Source organism: Otolemur garnettii, unplaced genomic scaffold (genome assembly GCF_000181295.1).
Source record: "Otolemur garnettii isolate 467f Iridium unplaced genomic scaffold, OtoGar3 scaffold00016, whole genome shotgun sequence".
NCBI classification, from domain to species: Eukaryota; Metazoa; Chordata; class Mammalia; order Primates; family Galagidae; genus Otolemur; species Otolemur garnettii.
The window spans coordinates 1,062,828-1,070,476 of NW_003852411.1; the positions used below are offsets into that span (position 1 = coordinate 1,062,828).

The 7,649-nt window shown below is 35.1% G+C and overlaps 1 pseudogene; it reads left to right on the top strand.

Annotated features, from left to right (window-relative positions):
* The first annotated feature begins 2,648 nt into the window (after nucleotides 1-2,648).
* LOC100954273 lies at nucleotides 2,649-3,858 on the top strand (annotated as a pseudogene).
* The last annotated feature ends 3,791 nt before the right edge of the window (nucleotides 3,859-7,649 follow it).

Genomic DNA, 7,649 nt, shown 5'->3' on the forward strand with positions numbered 1-7,649 from the left:
CAGATGCAGGAAATACTGAAGGTCTTTATCTCAAGTGACAATGATTGAGGAAACAATTTATCAGAATCAAACTTTTTTAGAAAACTAAAATCTAATGGCAAGTTTACAACAACCACAGGAGTACTTAATGAAGAAAGAAGCTGCAAAGTTTTGGCAGAGAATGTGTGGCATTGTGTTTACTTACCCACCATCCTTCATTATTTAGTTGTAGCCAGCCCTAGAGATGGTACACGTTCCTTGTAAAGATTTCTGATGACAGAGAGGGAGATAAATATCTTGTTCTCAAAGAATTATTATTGTTCATTTGACCTGTTTGGTGGGCTCCCTGTGGAATCTGCTCAGAGGCTTGTCTTACTTTTACCATTTATGGAACTCTGTTGGTATTAAGGTAAGCTACTAGCAGCATTTGTTGAAAGCATTTAAAGACATATACTGCCCACAGAAACACAGGGCAAGAAACAACAGGCAGAACGAGGAGCAGACAAAGCAAGAAACCTAGAAAGGAATAGTCTGGAGAAGGAGCTACCTTGGGAATAAAAACTTTAAAGAACATCTGCATCTCTAAACAGTACTAGAAGACCACACACATTTTCAAGGCTAGTTGCATGCTCAGAAAAACCTGAGAAGGCCCTAAGCTTTCTTTCACCTTTGGCCAATACTTAGGTCCAGGTTAAACAAGAAATGAAGGCTAAGATAATTTCAAATGTTCTGAAGGAGAGAAAAGTAACATTTAAAGAAATAATGTCCAAAAATATCAAATTTGATAAAAAAGCACAAATCTACGCATTCAAGAAGCTCAGGGAACTATAAATAGGATAAACTCAAAAATATCCACAGCAAGATGTTCTATTCAAAAATTGTTGAAAGACAAAACAAAGAGAATCTTGAAAGCAGCAGAGAAAAATGATGCCACATACAAAAGATATTTATCAAGATAACAGCCTTGATATTTATCAAGATTAACAGCCAGTTTCTTGTGAGAAATCATAGAGACTAAAAGGCAGTGGGATCACATATTTTAAGCACTGAGAGAAAAAAATTATCAACCAAGAAGTATATATCCAGCAAAATAACCCCCAGAAAGGAAAGAGAAATAAAGACATTCTCAGATAAGCAAAAGCAGAGGGAAGTGTCAGCAGTAGACCTTCCATATAAAAAATGCAAAATAGATCCTTCAAGCTAAAATAAAGAGCAGTAGACACTAATTTCCAATTACATGAAGAAATAAAATAGTAAGGTAACTATACAAGTAAATGTAAAATGCAGTATTGTTCATTATTGATTTGTAATCCTTTTTCTTACCTAATTTAAAATAAATGAATAAACAATTTTATAAAAACAACATAAAGAGGAAAGGGTAGAGCCATATAGAAGAAGGTAATATTGCATGTTAGCAAACGTTTTATAAGTGTGTATTAATTCAACAAAGTTTCTTATAAAGTCAAGGTATCAATTTTATCCCGTTAAGTTTTTTAAAAGTACAGGATATATATACATATATGTGTGTACATATATATAATGACAGATTGCGGTCAAAAAGAAAACATTCATGAATAAGTCCATTCTCATCAGTAAGTACTTTATATTTAAATGCTTCAAATGACCTACGAATTATTTCCCAATTACCTGGGAAATCCTTTTGGATAGAACTTCTGAGAATGTAACCGACTTTCCCAAGAAATAGAAAAAAATAACCTGAACCTATCTTCCTATGGTGTTGCTATGTTCGGATACAAAGCTTGGAATTGGTATTCATCTTAAAACCCTTCTGAGAATAAAGTCGCAAACAGGATGGGAACACATAACAGACATCTGAAGTATTTCTTGGTGTCACAGCACATGTTTTATTTTTGACTCAGGATTATTTGCTATAAAAGTATCTGCAAAAATATCATTAAATCCCATATTTTAAAGACAATACAAGAAAACCAACAAACAAAAAACCCAAAGAACTGATATGTGCTAAGAGACTATCAGGAAGGTCTGTATTGAATATATTTCTTAATCAAAACAGCAGAAAATCTTGAGATAATTCTTTTGAAAGTGACTACCTAAAATATAGTATAATTAGGAGCTTTATTTACTCAAGCAGCATAGGAAGGATATGTTGTGCCATCTGTACTTTATGTTTCTAGTATCCCACATTTCTTTTTTTCGAATACCCTGTATGCCATGGGAAAAGCCTTCAAAAAAAAGTTTGCTGGACTGAAACATGGAAAATTAATACAGTGTCTGTACCATGGGCTTCCTCTTCCCATCTTCCTTGATAAAAATCACTGAGTATGCTTTCACAGAATATGTTTGATAGAGCGGAGGGAGCTTAACTGGGCTGGAATATACGACAATGGACATAAATACATAAAAATCTGATAGGCTTTTATGAAATTTAAACATGGGACTTGGATTGAGAATGTTTATGATCTATTCTTAATATATTTAACAATGTAACATGTAAATATACTTTTTTCCCCCTAAAAAGAAACCAGGAAAATTTTATTAGTATTAGTTAATATAAAATTATGCCAAAAAAAAAAAAAAGGAACTTGAACTTTAGTAACACAGCTGGGACAATCCACAGCATCCATGGGAGAGAAAAGGTTTAATATAGATGATTTTCTCTGGTTTTGTTGCTCGCTTGTCTCACGGTGATGGAAGCTGCACATTTTTTCAAAGAACAGAGAAGCTGCTGGAGGTTTGGTTCTCCAGGCAGCAACCTGACACAAACCAAGGCTCCCAGTGATACCAGTGTTTCAGGTTCTGGGTCTCAGGGATTCAATCCACAGACCACAGGATCAGTGGTAAGATAGGATTTTTTCACAGAAACAAATACAAAAATTTACAAAAACCAAAGGTCCTGGCAGAGAGAAAATCCAAGAGGGGAACAAGCTCTCCTGCTCCCTCTTGAGGTCTGTCCTCCGCTCTTTGCTCAGGGGTTTATATATTCGCAGGGGGTTATTTTCCAAACTCAACCATTGACTTTTAGGGTGTGGGTCTTCATCAGTTACAGCCAGTTGTCCAATCAGCAGCAGGGTACAGGAACTCTCAGGCCCTGGAAACTCACATGAGAAGACAGCAAGGCGCCATCCATGAAATTGACCAGCCAGAAGGGCAGGGGGAGGAGACAGCAAGGTGCCAGTGTCTTCTCTGCAGGTGTCCCGCCCTTCTAGCAAGCTAGTTCCTGCTGCCATCACAGCATCAACACTGCCAGGCCTAAGGGGGCAGGTTGTGGCGTCACCTGGTCCTGCATCATGGGGACCTTTGCACTACCTGAGGTCTGAATGGGACACACTTTTGAAGGACGAGCAATGTTCAATCATAACTTCCTGACAAGCAGGAAGCATAGGCCTGAGAGAGAGGACCGCGTGTGTCTCCAAGAGACATTTTATTTTGAAGACATGTGATGCCACCTCCAGCTGGTACAGCTGTTGAAGCTTGCTAGGGATTACAGTGGGGTTGACGCCTATCAAAACTTTTATTCTTCTAAGAATCTCATGAAGGCTTCTCACCCAGGGTACCCCCACCAGAACTTCCCAGAAGAAATAGTTTCTAAATGCACTTTCCCCAAATAGAGCTGCAGATTGTGTGGGACATATGAATTCTGACTGTTGGTGGCAATATACTCTGGATTTCCCAGAGTGGAATAATCAGCCAGACCAAATCCTGGAAACTCCGATGAGTATGTTAACCCAGCGATTATGGACCGGGTTCTACATGAAGGATGGTGTTACTGTAAAGGATGCCACTCGTGACAGTGGAATTTGTGACCCGATATCAGGTTCTGTCATTGATGCCACATTGTTCAATCCTTGTGAGTATTTGATGAACGGAATGAAATCAGATAAAACTTATTGGACGTAAGAAAATTCTGGTTCTGGAGTGATGTGAATAAACATCCTAATTAAAGAAACCATGAGTCAGGCTAGTTTCTGTTTTCATGGAATTAACATAAAATCAGTGGGATAACGCTTCTGTGAGATTGAGGAAAGGTAGTCATTAAAATAGTTACAGAAATTACTTTTTGAAGAAAAAATATATTCAAAAAGAATTAAGGCATTGTTGCCTCCAATCACTTATATTAATCAGTCTTTATGAATGTATAATTCTGTTTCAGTAGAAATACAGACCTAATAGTATATTCTCAGCCTAAGCATGATGAATTCTAGAGAATCAATTCTCAGTTTATTTCATTTTAAAGTAAAAATTGATTAGGTATCCTCAGAAAAAGATCATGTATCATCCAAAATAAATTAAACTTATAATCAAAACTTTGTTCCGAATTTAATAACAAAAAACTAAGAATAAAGGGAACAATAATGTCAAAATCACTGTCAAAGAATTGGAAAGGGGGTTCTCTCTCATTATCTTTTATCTCTATTTTTATGAGGAATAGTCATTTAAATTTTTACCTCTAAATGGAGAAGTGTGTTGGCATGACACAAGTGCATGTTTTAAATAGGTATGTTTGCCAACTTTTATAATGACTTGGAAGTTTCAGTGCTTTGTTTATAAAATGATTGGAATGAAATTAAACTTCAGCTGTGAGCTCAAATCCACTGCCCTTGTTCAAGTATAAATTCCCATGATTCTATTATTAGGCTCAATATGTTAAATGAGTATTAAAAGAATAGCTTTAAAACAAACAAAAATGTGGAAATTCAGAGTAGAAGCTAATACAACCTAAAGACAGGAAATCACACATCATAAATATAGAGAATCCTTTCAATGCTCTGCTTCAATGAAGCCTAAAATTCTAAGAAATAATAACTGAATTACTTAAATAAAAAATTCTATTGATATTCTGAACTACTCTAAGTTTGTTAATTAAATATTAATTTTAGTTTAAGAAAGTATGCTAATAAAAAAGCTGCTAAAACTTTTACAGGTATTCCTCTCCACTGATTCCTACAGAATTAATAGCAGTCTATGCGGGGAAAGTTGTTAAATGAATTCACACTCATCTAGAGAAGACTTTTTATTATTAGCTAGATTGGACAGTTTATCCATCTTCTTTAACTATTCTAAAAAATGAAGAGCATGGCTTTGGTGTCAAATGCTCTGTTCAACTACAAAAATCCCATGATTCTGGGAGCCTTAACAAGTTAAATAGTTAGCTTCTCAAATATGTGTCTGTGAACCAATTTTGCAGTGCCATGGAGAATTACGTTTTGGATAAATGAGAAGATAGTTCTAAAATAGTTAATATAGATTAACTATTAGTGTGAATCAAAATTAACCATACAGTTATGTACCTCTGAAAAATAAGAATCACTGACAAATAAACATGATTTTAAGATTCCTATCATTCATTTATAATTTGGAACATTCTACAAAGTTAGCCTATGTTACAAATAGCCCTGGCAATTTCACTAATTCAATCTCTTTTCCTTTGCTTGTAAGGCTACTGAATAAGTACTGTATTCCACATACCACTGTTTTATTCCTTTATTTAGTGAATGCCATATTAATTATGGTTAAATTCTTTCTAAAAGTCAAGCCAAATAAGCACATGTGGTCACTTTATATTTACCTGTTGCCAAGCAGTATCTGGTATTAACCAGGAAAATCAAAGGCAGACACATGACAGAGATTCAACGAATGAAATGTACTGAAACACAAATGCAACAGGTTGTCTTCAGATCATACTAGGCCACTCTATCTGAGAAGGGAAGCAACGTGACAAGGAAAAGTCACTAAAAATATATCATTGATCTCAGCAATATTTGACTGAAAATGTATGATCATGTCACCACAGATTTAATCTCCTCATTAGAAAAGAAATCTTAAGGTCTATGCCTTAAAATGAATGTCTGTGGTGGCATTTTGTAATTATAATTATTTTGCTGTTTTTGTTATGCATAATTGTACATATTTATGGAGAGCATGTAATATTTTTGAAACATACAATGTGTAATGATCAAATTAAATCAAGTAGGACATACATTACCTAAAATACTTATGACGTCTTTGTATTGAGAACATTACAAATCTTCTAGCTATTTTGAAATATGCAATAAAATATTGTTAACAAGTCACCCTGGTGGGCTACCAAACACTAGAACTTATTCCTTCTATATAACTGTTTTCACAAAACTTTTATTATCCCCTCCCCACTTCTCTTGATGCTTCCGAAGCTTTACTAAGCATCACTCTACTTTCTACCCCCCTCTACCTTCATGAGATCAACTCATGTGTTAATGGGACTTAGGTTGATGCCACATCATTACAATTGTGAATTGTGCTGCAATAAACACTTGACTGCAGCTGTCTTCAATAAAATGACTTCTTTCTTTTGGGTAAATATCCAAGAGTGGAATTGTTGGATCAAATGGTAAGACTTCTTTTAGTTCTTTGAGGTATGTCTCCAATACCTTGCATAGAGGTTGTCCTAGCTTACAGTACCACCAACTTGTGTAAGTGTTCCTCTCTCTCTGCACCCACGCCACAATCTGTTGTTTGGGGACTTTTTAATAAAGGCCACGCTCACTAGATTTAGATGATATCTCATGTTGGTTTTGATTTGCATTTCCTCAGTGATTAGACATGTGGAACATTTTTTTCATATATTTATTAGCCAATACTGTAATCTTCTTTTGAAAAGCTTCTGTTTTTTTCATATATTTATTAGCCAATACTGTAACTTCTTTTGAAAAGCTTCTGTTCCTATCTTTTGCTCACTTTTTAATGGGGTTGATTTTTTCTTACTGCTTTGCTTTAGGTTTTCGTAGATTCTGGTTATCTGCCCTTAATTGGATGTATATTTTCTTCCATTCTCTAGGTTGTCTGTTTCTTGTATAGCTTATTTCCTTGTCTATGCATAAACCTTCTAATTCAATCAAATAAAATTTACTGATTTTTGCTTTTGCTGTGATTGCTTTTGGGTCTTATGAATAAATTCTTTGCCCAGGCAGAACTTTATAAGAATTTTTCCAACATTTTCTTCTAGAATTCTTACGGCATCCTGCCTTAGGTTTAAGTCTATTATCCATTGTGAATTAATTTTGGTGAGTGGCAAGAGGGATGGATCATGCTTCACTCTTCTGCATGTGGCTATCAATTTCCCCAACACCATTTACTGAATAGGAATTCTTACCCCTAGTTTATTTTATTGTCTGCTTTGACAAAGATTAGATAGCAACATGAGGATGGTTTTTATCTGAGTTCCTCATTCTGATCCATTGGTCTACGTCTCTGTTCCTGTGCCAGTACCATGCTGCCTTGATTTCTATACCCTTGAAATATAGCCTGAAGTCTGGTAGTGATACCTCCTGATTTGTTTTTGCTTAAGAATGCTATGGATGTCCCAGCTCTTTTCTGGTTTCCTACAAAGTGTAGCACATTTTTTTTCTTGATCTGCAAAAAATGATCATAATATTTTAACGAGGATTACACTAAATCTGTAAATCAAATCACTTTCAGTAGTAGTGACATTTCAACAATGTTGATTCTGCCAGTGCATAAGTATGATACATTTTTCTATTTGTTTACATCCTCTAAGATTTCCTTCCTCAGTGCTTCTCAATTCTCCCTGTAAAGGTCTTTCACATATATTGGTAACATATATTGGTTACATATATTTCTAGGTATTTTATTACTTTGCTGTTATGATGAAAGGTATTGCATCTTAGATTTGATTCTCAGCTTAATAGTTG